The sequence below is a fragment of the Canis lupus genome, chromosome 37 (genome assembly GCF_003254725.2).
Source record: "Canis lupus dingo isolate Sandy chromosome 37, ASM325472v2, whole genome shotgun sequence".
Lineage (NCBI taxonomy): Eukaryota > Metazoa > Chordata > Mammalia > Carnivora > Canidae > Canis > Canis lupus.
In genome coordinates, this window is record NC_064279.1 from 29,193,603 (window position 1) to 29,211,239 (window position 17,637).

Sequence of the window (17,637 nt, forward strand, 5' to 3'; positions counted from 1 at the left end):
GGAGAAGCAGGCTCCATGCACCGGGAGCCTGACGTGGGACTCGATCCTGGGTCTCCAGGATCGCGCCCTGGGCCAAAGGCAGGCGCCAAACCACCGCGCCACCCAGGGATTCCTGCCTCCAAGTTTCTAATCAACAGCCTGACACCTGTTGCAAAGGCACGAGGAAACAGGGGCACCTGGGTGGCTCAGCGGTTGGGCATCTGCCTTTGGCTCAGGTCGTGACCTCGGGGTCCTGGGATCGAGTCCTGCATCGGGCTCCCCACAGGGAGCCTGCTTCTCCCTCTGCCTGTGTCTCTGCCTCTCTCTGTGTGTCTCTCATGAATAAATAAATGAAATCTTTATAAAAAAAACAAAACAAAACAAAAAAGAAATGGATCCTATGAGGGTTCCTAATTCCTCTTTCTTCAAACATTCCTTTCTTACAGCATTTACTTTATTCCTTCACACCTGCGTATCTGTTGCCTGTGCAGGCTGCAGGCTCTTCTGTTACAACAACCGTCCAACACGACGTCTGAAATGTCCTAAGGCTAAAGTCACGGACTGCCAGGCCCCCTGCCTTGCTTGGCCTGTGGCTGTGTCTTATTTGGCTCTTTGACACATCCAGAACGTTGACATTAACGTAGAGATTTACCACTTTCCTGAAAGGGTCACAAGATGGTTCAACAGCGGACCTGCGCTGCCGCGTAAGCAGGGATCCGTAGTTCCCGGAGCTGACCATCAGCTTCCTCCTGAGGAGAGGTGCCCACTCAGCAGTTGGCAGAGCTCCCTGCATCGTCTTGACATTGCTCTTCTTGCTCCTTGTCTTGCCCACGTTACTGGCCCGGCCCCTGAAGGTATGTGAATTTTCAACCACTAGTGTAAGTGCCCCTGGACTGTTGATGATCACTGGTCTCGGATTTCACATTGGGCGTCCTGATATTATGTGGGGGGGACACGAGGAAACAGAGGTCGCCATAGAGCAGTGTGGCGCGAAGCTGGGTTTATTCCTTTGACCAAGGAGAACTGCCTTACACAAGTGCAAAATCAGCAGGTCTTTCTGAACAAAAACTGAAAGGGCTAGCCATGAGTTGCAGAGAAAGTACATCAAATACGTACTGAGTATAAGCCCGAGGCAGGTTGCAAATTCCTCTTTGCCATTGGTCATGGCCCAAAGCAGGATGAACGTTCTGGAAAAGAACCACCGCAGACGCTGTGGGGCACAAGCCAGCTTAGCGCCGTGTAAATCTGGATGTGCACGCTGAGGACCGGTAGGAAATTGTTCAACAATGACGAATAATAGTCACCATTTTTGTTTAAAGATGTATGTATTTACGCGTGAGAGAGAGGGAGTGGGATGTGGGGAGGGACACAGGGAGAATCTCAAGCCGAATCTGCACTGACCGGGCTCGATCCCCGGACCCCGAGATCAGGACCCGAGTTGAAATCAATTCAGATGCTTAGCTGCCTAAGCCACCCAGGCACCCCAGGGGAACTATGATTCAGAGTCAGGTGGCATGACTGAGACAAGAGGTCGCCCGGGGTCTCGTTTGATCCTTGACACTAGATCTCTCCGGATCGGATCGCTCGGTGGTGGTAGGCAGAGGCCATCCAGTGCGTTGGAGTTGGGCTCCTCGAGTCCTGCAGCCCACTCTTTCCTCGTACCTCTGGGGAGTTTCCTGGGCCCTGGAACTTCCCTAGCACGACTCTAGTGCATTGTACCGCGCAGATGCTCCCGGCTCCCAGCCCCACGGGGAAATTAGGCCAGGCTGGATATTTCCCCAAACAGGACTTTCATTCTCTCCAGACAATGTGATAAATCAGTCAATCTCATGCCCATGGATTTGGAACATGAAAGTACATTATTGCTTTATCAGTGGACCTGCTTTTAGGCAAACACATCGAAACAGGCTTCATGCCCCTTGATCTGTAGTTGACAGGATGATTAATAACCATTTGACATTTTAAAAGTGAATTCTCAAGGCATGACAAATAGATGGAAATACTAACCAGTCAGCGTGTTTACAAAGTACTTGTCTCCCATGAATCCAGTAACGTGACGGTCCTTCCGATTTGGGTCATGAGATTATTAGAACATCTTGTCCTGAGGAAAGAGAGAAAAGGAACCCCTCGAAGATGTTGTAAGTACAATAGTACTTAAGGAGATGAGATTTTGATATATTTGGATAGTTTATGGCTTCTAGTGACTTGTCCTTAAAATTTCTGTCTTTAATGTCACCTTCCTTTACATTTTTTTAATTGTGGTAAAGTGTATATCATAATACTTCCCAGTACATAATATTTCCCATTTTCACTATTTTTAAGTGTATAGTTCAGTACCCTAATTTACTTCTTTTTAAAATTGCTTTTTTGCTAATAAAAAATTGTAGAAGACAAATTCGTTTAGGTCTAGTTTCATATATCTAAACAGGGGCCCAGTCTATGCCAGGGAAAATCCTGGGCCCCAATTCTTTCCCCCAAAAACGCCTCTGAAATTAAAGACGGAAGGCCATGGCTAGGGATAGATTCCACTGTTTATAAAGAATAGAATTCCAGGGGCGCCTGGGCGGCGCAGTCTGTTGGAGTGTCTGACTCTTGGTTTCAGCTCAGGTCACGATCTCAGGGTCATGAGATCGAGTCCCCACATTGAAGCCCTGCATCGGGCTCCATGCTCTCTCCATCTCCCTCTGCTTCTCTCTAAAATAAATAAATCAATCTTGAAAAAAAAAAACAAACAGAACTTCAGTTACTCCTCTCTTTTCATATCCAATATGGGGTGAATAGATCATGTAGAAACAATAAGATATTATATTAAGATTTGGTGAGTTGAAAAACGCTGACCTCGAGCGAAGAAGCCATGATCCAACAGTTTATCAACTATTGGTTGATAAGTTTCAACCTATTTATCTTATTTTTATGGTCTCTAAAAATCATAATGTCAAAATACACAAAGCAACAGTAAAATTTGTTGCTCAAGTGTTGTTTATTTACCTTAATAATGATTAGTCTTTTAAAATATAAGCAGAAATAGGATTGCCTGGCTGTCTCCATCGGTAGAGCTCACAACATTTGATTTCACGATCGTTAAGTTTGAGCCTCAGGCGGCGGCAGGTAGAGCTTACTTTAAAAAATATATATATATGTAAACATATTTATATATAAATGTATACATATATATGCAGAAATAAGATTGGATGCATATTTTGAAGTTTTTTGTCTTCACATAAAGCAGAGAAACTATTTGTTTCAAATGTATTTTAGGCCTTTCATAGGCCAGATATTCCCAGACAGTGACCACCAGTAAGGAGTTGTTGGCTGGCCCCACCGTCAATCCTTGGAAACCTGCGAACCAAATCCTCTCCCTTCAAGTTCCCAGCATATCTCCCAGCCCCATAATAAAAGAGAAGGTTTTTTCTGTTTTCTCAGTGGGAGTGCTGCTCTGGCATTTTCTCTGGATCTATAAAATATTTCACTTCACCCTATCTCTTCGTGGTCCTCAAAATTAATCTTGATTGATGTAGGATTGTTTTTTATGATGCTGCACTCTTTCACCTTCCTGTGTAGTGTCATTTCACAAATTCGGACATGGGAACTATTAAAAGGACAGAGAAATTCCTATAGCTACACAAAGTATCGTCCCGTAACAAAAGCCATTATTTTCATCTTACATTTCAGTGGCCTTTTTCTCCAGGGCAAAATAAATCCGATTTATTGGATATAAAATCCGATTTAAATGGATTGCACCTCGGCTATTAGTTCACAGACCTCTGCCTGCAATCCCAGAAGCTGCCACCAGGTGGTGGTGAGCCGTTTTGGATGCAAAGGCTAGTGGGGGGGGAAGGGGAGGGGAGGCTGGTGGGGGAAGGGGAGGGGAGGCTGGAAGGGGGGGAGGGGAGGGGAGGCTGGTGGGGGGAGGGGAGGGGAGGCTGGTGGGGGTAAGGGGAGGGGAGGCTGGTGGGGGGGAAGGGGAGGCTGGTGGGGGAAGGGGAGGGGAGGCTGGTGGTGGGGAGGGGAGGGGAGGCTGGTGGGGGGAAGGGGGAGGGGAGGCTGGTGGGGGGGAGGAGGAAGGGAGGCTGGTGGGGGAGGAGGAAGGGAGGCTGGTGGGGGAGGAGGGAGGAGGAGGGAAAGGGGAAGAGGAAGGGGAAAGAGAAGAGGAAGGGAAAGGGGGAAGGGAGGAGAAGGGGGAAGAGGAAGGGGAAAGAGGCAGGGGAGGGGAAGCAGGGTAGAGGAGAGAGAAGAGAAGAGAGGAAATCAAATCACAACAACAAAATGTCAGGTTATCATAAGTCAACAAACTGCATCAGGACCCCGGGGGGCTCAGTAGTTGAGCATCGGCCTCCGCCCCAGGGAGTGACCCCGGGGTCCCGGGATCGAGTGCCACGTCGGGTCCCACAGGGAGCCTGCTTCTCCCTCCGCCTTAGTCTCTGCCTCTCTCTCTGGGTCTTGTGAATAAATGAATAAGTCGTTTTTATACAGCATGTACTGGTAGGTAGGTTCAGTAACAGAGGTGGGGGGCCAAGCGACGTCCTCCCCATCCCGTCTGGATCCAGCGCACGTCGTCTCCGCACGTTCTCCTCCTCCCCCTCTTCCTCCTCCTCCTCCCTCTCCTCCGTCCCATCCTCCCCTCCTCCCCTCCCTCCCCTCTCCTCCCCCTCCCCCTCCCTCCTCCTCCTCCTCCACCCCTCCTCCTTCCTCCACCTCCTCCTCCTCCCCCTCCCCCTCCTCCTCCCCCTCCCCCCTCCCTCCTCACCCCTCCTCCCTCTCCTCCACCGCCTCCTCCTCCTCCCCCCTCCTCCTCCTCCACCTCCTCCACCTCCTCCCCCTCCCCCTCTCCTCCCCCCTCCCCCTCCTCCTCCCCTCCCCCCTCCTCCCTCATCCTCCCCCTCCACCTCCTCCTGCCACCTCCTCCTCCTCCTCCTCCCCCTCCTCCTCCTCCACCTCCTCCTCCTCCTCCCCCTCCTCCTCCTCCACCTCCTCCTCCTCCTCCCCCCTCCTCCCCCTCCACCTCCTCCTCCTCCTCCGGGGTGGGGGGCGCCCTCCGTCTCCGGCAGGAGGTTCTCTGGCACAAGAGGGCTGCGCGGTCCGTCGTGCTCGTGCGCTCAGGGTGTGTGTGTGTGTGTGTGTGTGCGCGTGTGCGTGCGCCGGACACCCCGGAAGGCAGCCCGAGGGCCGGCCCTCCACCAGCACAGCAAGGAGCCGCGTGGCCGCCGCCGCCTCCCTGGCAGGGCCGAGAAGCTTCCAGGCGCGTCGGAGCGGGTCCGGGTCCGGGTCCAGGTCCGGGTCCGGGTCCGGAGCGGGTCGGTGGGGAACCGCGCCTTTGCACGCGGGGGATCAGACGGGGCCGGGGCCTGTCCTGCCTGCTCGGTCACCCGCGCCCCTGAGCCCCCGGCTCTCGCCCCCGTGGGCTCGCAGCCGTCCTGGCCCCGCCCGGTCTGATCCCCCGCGGCGCCGGTGGCCCGCACATACCTGCACGCACACCCACATACACACCTGCACACTCACCTGCACGCACACCCCCACGCACCCCCACGCACGCCCGCACACACCCCTGCACTCCCTTTCTTGCTAAGTCTCATTATGGCTAAAACAAGGAAACTGAATTACGCATATAACATTGTGGCCATTGTATTTATCTATATAATTTGGCTTTTACCTATGATTTTATCTACTGGGTTTTTTTTTTTTTTCTCTTACATAAACTTTCCTTTTGTTAAAAATTTTATTTATTTATTTATTTACTTACTTACTTATGAAAGAGACAGCACATGAGCAGGGGCAGAGGCAGAGGGAGCATCAAACTCTACCGGGAAGCAGGGAGCCTGATGTGGGACTTGATCCCAGAACCTGGAGATCATGACCTGAGCCGAAGGCGGATGCTTAACCGCTGAGCCCCTCAGGTACCCCAAACAGACTTTATTTTTTAGAGCAGTTTCAGGTCCACAGCAAAATTGAGCATAAAGGCCAGGGGTTCCCATGCACCCCCATCCCCCTGTAGGCAGGGCCTCCCCCACTGTCAGTGCTGTTTTTAAATTAGATTTTTTTTTTGTCTTTTAGAAACTTAAAAGCATTTTAACATCAAATAGATTTTAAGAGTAGTAATATGGTGATTCGCTAACACCGATTCTTTGATCTTTTTCTTCACGTTTTTTCCGTTCACTCCCAGGCCGCACTCCTCTGAAGGAGGCAGGCAGGGGATCCCCGCTGCCAGGTGGGAGCCCGGGCTGGGAAGAATGGGGAGGTCAGGGGAGTGGGGGAGGGCTGGTCCTCACCCAGCCTCAGACATATGAGAACAACAGCCTTCCGGGTTAGTAAACACAAATCATCTGAAAGCACACCTGCAGTAAAATTTTAAAGAAAAATTCAAGTTTTGGGGCACCTGGGTGGCTCAGTCGGCTAAGTGTCTGCCTTCAGCTGGAATCATGATCCAGGGTCCTGGATCCTTGCCGGTGACCTGCTGGAGGCCAGGCCACGGGGACACACACTCGAGGGGAGGGTGGCCCACGTGTCCTCAGTGACACACTTGTGAGAGGTGCGCTGCTGGATGTTGTCACGGCTTCTCCTCTGCTTCCCATCGGAGGGGAGGAATCACCTCATTTCACAGTGGAGGAAACCAAGGGCCGCACAGGAAAATAGTGGCCTGAAATCATGACGTCAAGGGCAGAATTTGAACCTAGATCCATTTGACGCCAAAGCTTTTTTCCCCCTATCCCAGCTCACCACACCACGTCTGTAACGAAGAAATGTTACCACCATGCTTTTCTCGGCAGGATCAGATGCCTCATGTTTATTTAAAGAAATGCTTGGGGGGTGGGGGGGCTGGCGGGGGACGGGGATGAGCGCCAGACTGCTCAGTGGGAAGAGCGTGCGACTCTTGATCTCAGGGTCATGAATTCAAGCTCCAGCTTCGGTGTGGAGCCTACTTAAAAACAAAGTTTATTGGGCTCCTGCCTCCAACCCATCCTTCCCACTACCCCCTGCTGCAGACACTGCAGAAGCACACAGGCTCCGTGAGCCCCCACTGTCCCTTGTCACATACGGCCTACTGACACTTAAAATCTACCTAGTTTGAATTGAGATACACCGTAAAATACACATGGGGTTTTCTTTTTTATTTATTTATTCATGAGAGACACAAAGTCACAGGCAGAGGGAGAAGCAGGCTGTCTGCAGGGAGCCCGATGCGGGACTTGATCCCAGGACCCCAGGATCATGCCCTGAGCCCAAGACAGATGCTCAACCACTGAGACACCCAGTGCCCCCTACATATGGGATTTTATTTATTTATTTTTATTTTTATTTTTTTTACATATGGGATTTTGAAAAAACCTGGTCAAGAAAAAAAAAGATAATGTCTCATTAATAAAGTTTTCATATCAATCATATGTTGAAATGATATTATGGCCACAGGAGGTAAAATAGAAGATTGACCAAAATTGATTCCATCTCTTTCTTCGTATGTGTTCAGTGCGGCTCCTGGAGCACTTAGTGACCCACACGGCTCACGTTCTGTTTGTAAAGGACAGCTCCGCAGCAAGGCTGTCCTGAGAGCTCTGCTTTGTTGCCCTCTCCGCAGATTAAGCTGCTATTACTGGGAGTTTAAGGAGGATTTGTGGAAGGAGGACCGACACCCTTGCGGCCGGCCCGGGTGTTAGGGGGACCCTAATGCCGCACACTTAACGCAGCTAATCTGCTTTAGCTGCACATTAGCGGCCTTGGCCATTAACAGACTTAAGCCCTTTCTTCAGTGAGCTCTGCCCTTCGAAGACACGGCCTTTTTGGATTGTATTTTATGGAATTAAACAGAAGAAGAAGAAGAAAAAAAAAAAGCCAGGGACGAAAGAGTCAAGGAACGGCGCAGACCTCTCCTCACTGTTTTGTCCAGCGATGGTCCAGCTTTGAGGTTCCTACGTTTGTCCCGAGTTTACCTTGCCCAGCGGGCCAAGAGCTCGCGCACTGTTTGCGTCCGCCTAGAAAGAAAATGCCCATGAGGACTGTGGTCCCCTTTCCTGCTAGAGCTGAAAGGGATGGAAAAATACGTTTGCTTTGGAGAGGCGAAGAGACAGAAAGAAACCCTGCAGGGAGTATCACTTTACCTCCTCCAGCTGGGAGAAAGCCGGCTGGCCCCAGATAGGATTTCAGCCCTGTGGTTAAGTAAGCAAACAATCTACCCATGTCCTAGAATAATAATAACACGAAAGGGGATAGATAAATCCAGGTCAACCGCCCCCAGCAGAGGCCCAGGGAGCCCAGGCTGGGGGAGGTCACTAACGTCACCACGGGACCAGCCCTACATCCGCAGGTGGTAGGGGTGGGATTAAACTTCACCTGTAATTCAACAACGGCTGACGGTTGACAGTCCCTGTGCCGAAGGCCCCTTCTCTTCCGCCTCTTGACTTCGCACTTTGCTCATCCTGCATTCCCAGGCCGCTGTCCTGACGGCTCCGCGCTTTGCCTTCCTCCCAAATGTCTGCTTTCCAGATCTCCGCGGGGCCGTGTCCCTCTCCTGTGAATCTCCTCTTCCATGCAGCACTTTCTGAGGGAGGCCTGCCTGACCGCCGGCACCAGCCCCCGTGTCACCATCGCATCACTGTTTTTCTTCCAAGGGTGTGAACCACTGAAGCACTGAACCAGTCCCCCCCAGCTCCTGCCGTCGTCCCTGGTCCACAGAAGGGGTTGGGTGTGTAGTGATCTGCGGACTGAAAGGGGATGAACAGACTGGCAGCAGCGGCAGCCTCCCGGACATTGTCTTCTAATTTCAGGGGAAATACACTTCCAATTATGTCCATTGGTGAAAATATTATTTAATTTTGAGAAATGTATTTTCCAGTTCAACTCTTCTGAATCACATCTATGCCATCATGCGAGGCTCATCTCAGTGGACGATTTGCAGATACGTTGGCTCAAAGATAGACTCCTAGGCTCAAAGATAGACTCCTGGGCCCTAAGATAGACTCCTGGGCCCTAAGAGAGACTTTCAGGCTCTGAGAGAGAATCCTAGGCCCTAAGATAGAGTCCCAGGCTCTAAGATAGACTCCCGGGCTCAAAGATAGATCCCAGGCTCTAAGAGAGTCCCGGGCCCTAAGATAGACTCCCAGGCCCTAAGATAGACCCCCAGGTTCAAAGATAGACTCCCAGCCTCTAAGAGAGAGTCCCGAGTCCTAAGAGAGAGTCCCAGGCCCTAAGATAGACTCCCAGGCTCTACGATAGACTCCTAGGCTATTTAAAGAGACATTCTACCGGTGATCCAAAAAGGGACTTTGATTGGATAATGGAGTGTGATCGGCATGAGAGTATCACGTGACTGAAGGGAAACTGGTTTCCAATGAAGATCGGATTACAACGGCACTTGCAGCAACTGAGAGGATTAACGTGGCAGTTAAAGAAAAAGCTTTCCAAGTGAATAACAGTAGGGCGTAAAGTAACACAGGTGGCAGGGTACAAGGTTGTGGCTTTTGATATATTTGTGTGTCCCTGTATTTGTGGATTCTATAAAATGGTGTAAAGTCATCCTGTAAATACTCCCGAGGTCACAGCCCATTCTCAGACGTCAAGGGAAAGCTGCCATCTCCCACTGAAATCAGCACTTCTGTTAGCACCTGCTACTTGCCGCGTTTAGAGCCTGGTTTCTCAAAAGCTTTGTGCCCAGAGCAGCAGCAACACTTCAAACTTGTTACGTATGCAGAATATCAGGCTCTGCACCCCAGTCCCACAGACCCCCAGCCTGCACTTTAACAAGATTCCCAGGGAATTCATATGCGTCTCTCTCTCTCTCTCTCTCTCTCTCTCTCTCACACACACACACAGAGTTTGAGAAGAATTGGTCTAGAATCAGACTCTAGACAAGTGGTTAGCACCTGGGGGTGGGTTGTGCGGTGCAACTTAACTTCTCGAGGGACATTTGGCAAAGACTAGAGACATTTTCGATTGTCACACCTGGTGATGACGAGGACGCAGGGAGGTTCGCGGCATCTGGTGGGTAGAGGCTGGGATGCTGCTCAGCAGGCCTTAAAATTCCCAGGGCCATCCTCCACACCCAGAAAGAATGATCCAGCACAGAAAGTCAACAGTGCCGACGTGGAGAAACTGCTCTAGCCCAACAGACTCTAGAGTTTAACATGGTAACGTTATTATGTGCAGTAAAGCAAACTGTAGCTTGCAAACATTGGCCAGTTAGGACTCACCACCAGACTCCACAGATGAGAAACTTGAGAGATGAGGTTACTTAAAAATCCATCATTCAATGTTCATGCATGTAACAGGTGAGTTGGTGGCCCAAACAAATCACAACCTATTGCATAAGAAGCCAAGGGTTTCATGGGGAAATGTCTTAAAATAAGATAAACCCCCCAAATAAATAAATACATAAAGTTAAACCCACCATCATCGCGGCCTCACCATTCCTGTCTCCCTCCAGCAACTTGTTCTAATCACAAGTCTGCTTCCCCCAAATGCCCCTTGCTCTCAGGTGATGCTCTTCTTCTCTCCTTCGTCTGCCAGATTCCTCCCCCTCCCCCTCCTAACCCTAAATGAGACCCACCCCCCAGTCCCCCCTGCTCTCCCAGCCTCCAGGATCTCCGCTCATTCTAGAGCGTAGGTCTGGCCCACCTCCTCCCAGGGTGGGGGGGTGGGAGTCCTGCCCATAGACATGTTCCGTGCGTTGCTCCGGCGTGGCCCGGGCCTTGATCATTTCCAAGCTCCTCTGCCAGGGTTGAGAACCAGCCACTGGCCAATCTCCTTAACGCAGGGGGAGTGTGAGGCCATCCTGCCCAAGCGCCCTTTTCAGGCTCATTGCCCCTCCCCTGCATTTTGACCTCTTCACTTTCCATCCGTGTTTCCCAACATGCCACGCACTTCTTAAAAAGTGATTTTTTCCTTGTTAAAAAATGGAACAGTCTATTCGTACAGCTTGGAAAAGATGGTGCACCACGAAGGTGAAATTGCTGTGCCTCTAATTCCAGAGCTCAGAGGTCAGCAGTGTCATATTTGTGTGTTTCCTACACCAGGACCGTGGACACGGGCACACAGAAGGCCAGCCCCGGCCGCACCTCGCCGGGGCCTCAGCTCATACAGGTGCCTCTGCCTGGAAGCCCTCCCTCCCCTGCCGAGCCTGAGCCTCCCCGCAAACTAACAAAACCCCTCGGTGCCCGTCACATGCAAGTGCTTCTCTCCTACAAAATCTTTCCTGACCAATCTCAGATGGATGTAATGTCTTGTCCCCTGTGTGCGTCCCCACAGATCATACCTGCTTTATGGCAGTTATCGCCTGGGCTGGGTCATGGTCTGCGGGCCACTTTCCCCTGCGAGACTGAGCTCCTTGCGTGTAGGAAGTCGTGACTTTCTTTTATGTATTACTTTTGCTTGTTTGTACTTTACCCTCCTATGCATGGCACTGAGGAAGGGGGATTTACTGAATGGCCATTGAATTGCTGAATTTGCTTCCATAACTGGAGAACAAGATAGATAGATGATAGATAGATAGATAGATAGATAGATAGATAGATAGATAGATAGATATAGAAATAGATATAGATGATATAGATATAGATGATGATATAGATGATGATATAGATATAGATATAGATATAGATATAGATATAGATATAGATATAGATATAGATATAGATATAGATCTCCCTGGGTGGAGCCATTCTGGACCGTCCCATTTTAGCAATCTGTGATGACCTTTGTTTTGTTTTTACAATTTGGCTTCATTCCTTTCTCTGCTTAACATGATTCTCTGTTCTTCGCTCCTGGGTGACTAAACAATTCAATTTCAATTTTGAAGTCAAAACGATGCAGAACCACCATAATAACTTTTTCTCTTTTATTCATGTTTTGTGGGAAAGGTGGCACAAAAGTAGCTGCTTTGACCTCTTCCACAAGGAGAACACATAGCTGTGGCCTTTCCACGCCCCAAAGGTGACCTTGGAACTGATAGTGTTGTGATAAATGTACGGTTTTACCTGGGAGTGATACTGGACTATGCTTTAGCGTTAAAGATGCTCCAAAATTCACAGCAGGAGCACCGCGGAGGAGAGAGGAAGGCAGCGGAGCATTCGAGCATTCGAGCATTCGTATCAGTAGTTAACTTTGGTCAAGAGAACTACAGCTACATGCACTTCCCCATTTCTTATCTGGAGCATAAGGATGCTGAATAGTGATAGCAAAAATCAGCGATTCTACATATAAAATGTTTAATGTTTTAAATAAAATATTTAACCTACTGAAATTATATTCTTTTTTTTTTTAAGTAAATGGTAAAATACTAGGGAAGTAAAATAGGTTATTGAAAGCTTCAGAAGAGAGAATGGTAAATTCTGAGCAAGGCATGTCCTTATACGAACTCATTATCATTGACAATTAAGATTGCAAGACTGCCCTCTAAAGCCCTCCTACCAGCTACCATTTCATCTTATTATCACACAAACTCTTCAATCTTTGCATTAGTACTGCTTTCAATTGTCTACTAGCAATTTGTTGGCTCCTAGGGGACTCAGATGTAAAAAAAACAATGAGCTATTTCAATTACATTTCAACAAAAATGGGACAAATTGCTGTTTGTTTCTCCTTCCCAGACAAATTCCAAGGGGCAATTTGAGGATGGGATTTGAATTTGGGCTAAAGCTGATTTAGTTGTCCTACTTGGCCAGGCCTTTTGATTCTATGCTAGGTGAGGGATGCCCTTAGGCCAAGGATGCTTTTAGAACTTTTTAGGAACACAGCTTTGGAGGCAGATTCCTTCAGTATGACCCTGAGTAACTTATTCACTTACCTGAGCCTCAGGGTTTGTTTGTTTTCTTTTTTTTCCCAATAAAATAAGACAGAATTATATAAGTATGAGCCCATTCCCAAGGATATTTTGGGATTAAATGAGGTATTACATAAAAACCATTTAACACAATGTTTGTACATAGTATGGTCTCAATGAGTGGTAGCAACTTGATAATTCCATGTCACATCTACCATAATATATTTGTAAAAGTCTTGGATATATGAGTCAGCTCTGAATCTTTCCAGAGTTCCTTGGATCCCCTGGAGGAGCCACCAGCTTGCCCATAGGAGACCTGGATGACCATCCTCGTGTCTGGACTCGGGGTTCTAGAGAAACTCAATAACAGAAAACAGAAGATTAAAGGACTCTTTTTATCAGATCTCTGGAACTAAGTAATAGATGTCGCTCTCTATGAATGATAACCTACCTTAAGAATCTAGATGATAGGGGATCCCTGGGTGGCTCAGCAGTTTAGCGCCTGCCTTTGGCCCAGGGCGTGATCCTGGGGTCCCGGGATTGAGTCCCGCATCGAGCTCCCTGCATGGAGCCTGCTTCTCCCTCTGCCTGTGTCCCTGCCCCTCTCTCTCTGTGTCTCATGAATAAACAAATTTAAACATCTTAAGAAAAACAACAACAACAAAGGAACTTCAGTTAATAAATTTCTGTGTTTTCAATCGAGGCTGATGGACTGAACGTCTGGTTGCGAATACTAGTTCTCATGCTGTCCAGAGATTCTCAAAATAGTCGTGATTAATTAAGACGAAATTTCATTTCTCTCTCACATAAAAGACAGGGTATATATAGTCCATGACTGGTATGGTGGCTCCACAGTCATCAGGACCCGGATTCCTTCTACCCTGGGGCTCTGCTGTTTGTAAGGGGAGGCCCGGGCCGCGGACCACGAGGGCTGCTGCGGCTCCCGCAAGGCCCAGGGGGGAGACACGGGAAGCCCAGCAACGACGCTCCCCTCCACAGAGAACCCCGAAGCTTCCAGCCACTCACTGTATCACCTCGTTCTGAAATTAGTCACACGGCCACGCATACGACAAGGAATAAATACCCTGGGTGATTCATGTGGTTGGGGACGACCATGTGGCCGAGTGAAAAGTGGAGATGCAGTTCGTATGTGAGAAAAGAGGACGAGTGTGGGGAGATAACCAATAATCCTTGTCACAGTCACTGTCCACACCACCTGCTGCTTTCCGAGACAGTGGGGATCGTCTCAGCTGAAGGAGATGCAGAACTGGCTCAAGGGCCTTCGGCTGCTCTTTCCTGATTGTATTTCCCATGTTCAGAAAATTTTCTTCTGGTTGAAAACAGAGACCACACCAGTTACTAAGCTTTCTGTCTGTGATACTAAGGGAGTTTTTCTGCACTGAACTTTTTTTTTTTTTTTGCACTGAACTTTCAAAAAGAAATGACTGGGGGCACCTGGGTGGCTTAGTTGGTTAAGCATCTGGCTTCAGCTCAGGTCATGATCCCAGGGTCCTGGGATCCAGCCCCAGATTGGGCTCGCTGCTCACTGGGGGAGTCTGCTTCTCCCTCTCTCTCTGCCCTTCCCCTTACTCGTGCTCTCTGTCTCTCTGTCTCTCTCAAATCAATGAATAAAATCTTTAAAAAAATAAAATAAAACAGAAATGATCATAGAAAAAAATTAAGATAATAAAGAAAAGTTTTCTATAGTTTCATCCATCTAGTAATCATAGCCATTAGCATCTTGGTGGACATTTTTCACATTAATTAATATTATTTCTCTTTACATATGAGAATTTTAACATAAAAAGTGAAATTGTGCTGTACACACTGGTTTGAAACCTAATTTGCAGACTTAATAGGTCACTAATTATATCTTTTCTTTCCATTAGCTATTCTTTGGCATCATTTTTCCTTTGTTTTATTTTTTAAGGTATTATCTACGTAAAATAAAATAGGTTCATCTTAGGTGTGAAGTTTGGTAACTTTCAGTAATTGTGCACGGCCTTGTAACTACCACCATGCACGAGAACTAGAACAGTTCCTCACCTTAGAAAAGGTCTCTGCTGGGATGCTTGGGGGCTCAGCGGCTGCCTTTGGCCCAGGGCGTGACCCCGGGTGCGGGATCGAGTCCCGCATCGGGCTCCCCCCATGGGGCCTGCTTCTCCCTCTGCCTGGGTCTCTGCCTCCCTCTGAGTGTCTCATGAATAAATACATAAAATCTTTAAAAAAAAGAAGGGGGGGGGGTTTCCTGTGATTAGCTAAGGCAGCGAGCGGGAAGCGGCCTGAGGCCCTGGGGAGGGGGAGAGGAGCTGGGGGCACCTGCCGGGCCATGGGGCCAGGCAAGCTGCAGCTGCGGGGAGCACCAGGTCCCGGGGGCTTTAGGCCAGGCTCGCCTGCCGGGGGGAGCTCTCGCCGACCGGGCAGAAAAGGGCGGGGAACCGCGCACCAGGCCCCTGCAAGGCACCTGCTCACGGATGGTTCCAGCTCGTGCTCCGCTCTGGGCGAGGAGGCTCCCTGATGCCTTCTGCAAGCTCTGCTGCGTGTCTTCGCCGCCCCGGGGCCCCAGGCCGGGCCCGCGGCAGTCCGAGGCCCCAGGAGTCCAGCAGCTGGAAAGCCGGCCCGCAGCCCGTTGGGGGGGGCTCGGGGTAACCGCGGCGACCCCCCCCCCGCCCGCGCCCATCCCGCCTCCCCGGCGGAGCACCTTGCCCCCCTCCCCCCAAGCCTCTGCTGCGATCCCAACGCCCAGCACCTCAGGGTGGGGCCACCTTCCAAGAGGTGGTCCCGTGGAAATGAAGCCTGGGGGTGGGGGGTGCCCTTCAAGGGATGCTCCCGAGCCTTGGCTCTCTCAAGAGAGACTTGGTTTTCTTTGGCCTTTAGTCTGAGGGTCCACGCCACAAAGGGTCACACTAAGCACACTCGGAGCGCTGGAAGCATCCCGCGGGGCAGGCCCCACCAGGCGAGCCCCAGGCAGGCTGCTGATGCCAGCAGAGCAGTGACTGCGCCTCGGCCGGGGTGGGGGGGCCCTTGCAGGTGCCTGTCCAAAGATATGAGGGAGGAGAGAAGTGACCCCTACGTTAATATGTTCTGGAAATCATTACATAGGAAGATAAGGATAAACGAGCAAATAATTTAACTATGGGGGTGGGGGGGGGTTGCAACTTGAGCACAGTCTCTTCACTCAGAGGAAACTTTCCTGGCTCGCAGCTGCACACCTGTCTGTGGGCCCTGCTTCCCACATACTTCAGTTTGATGTCCGGGACTGATAACGGACGTTTCTTTCCATGCCGTCCTATTAATATCTCCTAACTCCCAGGACTTACACGGTCTACAGCAAACCTCGACAAGCAGATGAGAAATATGGTGGCTTTGGGGCCAATATGCTGAGCTTTTAAGAAAGGCTTCTTGGAAGGTTATGTGCTTTGAGGTCTGTTTATAGTTACAGAGACGGCTCTTCCCCATTCCGTAATTCTCCCATCTCTTACCTTTGTTCTCTTTTGTGATTAACGGCATTTATAATGAAAAACTGGGGTTATGGCTGTAATGAGAGTCCTATGGCCTGCCCAGCCATGACCACGAGGTGCTCAGCACCGTGTACGGGCCACATGTTTGCACCTCTTCTACTAGGCCCATAGGTACATCTGTGGTCTTTCTAACACAAAAAGGGGCAATTTCTCTCCCCTCCTGAAAATAGTCCTTGAAACAACACTGAACCTGAATGGTTCAATTAAGCACCTTGCCTTTGGCTCGGGTCATGGTTCTGGGGTCCTGGAATAGAGCCCCACACTGGGCTCCCCCATCAGCTGGGGAGTCTTCTTCTCCCCCTCCCTCCACCGCTCCTCCCTCCTGTCCCCCAACTCGTGGTCTCTCTCTCTCAAATAAATAAATAAATAATAAATAAATAAATAAAATCTTAAAAAAGAAAGAATTCCTATCATTTTGCTCCTTAAAACTCATTGGGTTTGGGATCCCTGGGTGGCGCAGCGGTTTGGCGCCTGCCTTTGGCCCAGGGCGCGATCCTGGAGACCCGGGATCGAATCCCACATCGGGCTCCCAGTGCATGGAGCCTGCTTCTCCCTCTGCCTGTGTCTCTGCCTCTCTCTCTCTCTGTGACTATGATAAATAAATAAATAAATAAATAAAAATAAAAAAAAAAAAAACTCATTGGGTTTAAATTCCACTAATACCATAGCTTAGGGGTATGGAGCTTAGGGCCACCTTGCAGGTGCCTGTCCAAAGATATGAGGGAGGAGAGAAGAGGTGACCCCTATGTTAATATGTTCTGGAAATCATTACATAGGAAGATAAGGATAAACCAGTAAATAATTTAACTATTTGCTTCAGGGGATTCCTACAAACTGATTTATCTAAGAAAATAGTTTGCTTATCTGGGGAAACAGCTCTCCTATCAGGAAACAGATTGCTCACCTACAGAAAAAAAGCTTACTGGTCAGGCAACAACTTGCTCATCAAAACCCTGACCTTGCTGTGTCCACCAATCCTGAACTATTATGGCATAGACTCCGCCCACCGTAAATTGGTTCCCTGTATTTATTGAAAACCACCCCTCTACCATTTGAACCCCAACCCCAACCTAAATCCTATAAACAGCCTTCCTTGGTATCCTCCTTCTGATACGCTAGGTATTCTGTTAAGGTAGTGTTTTTCCTTTGCCATACTAAATCTGATAGAATTAGCTTTTAAGGAGTTGACAATCAACAGAAGGAAGAAAAATAAGATTCACTGAGTGTTGGTGTAGGTGCTCATTATGTGTCAAACCCTTTATGTGTTACATATACTTCCTTTGTTGATTTGTGTAGAGCACATATCAAACAGTGCTTTGTTATGCTATGACTCCGGCCAGAAAAGGTCTCACAAGCCTTATTTCTTGTTATTTATTGTAAATACTGAGATTC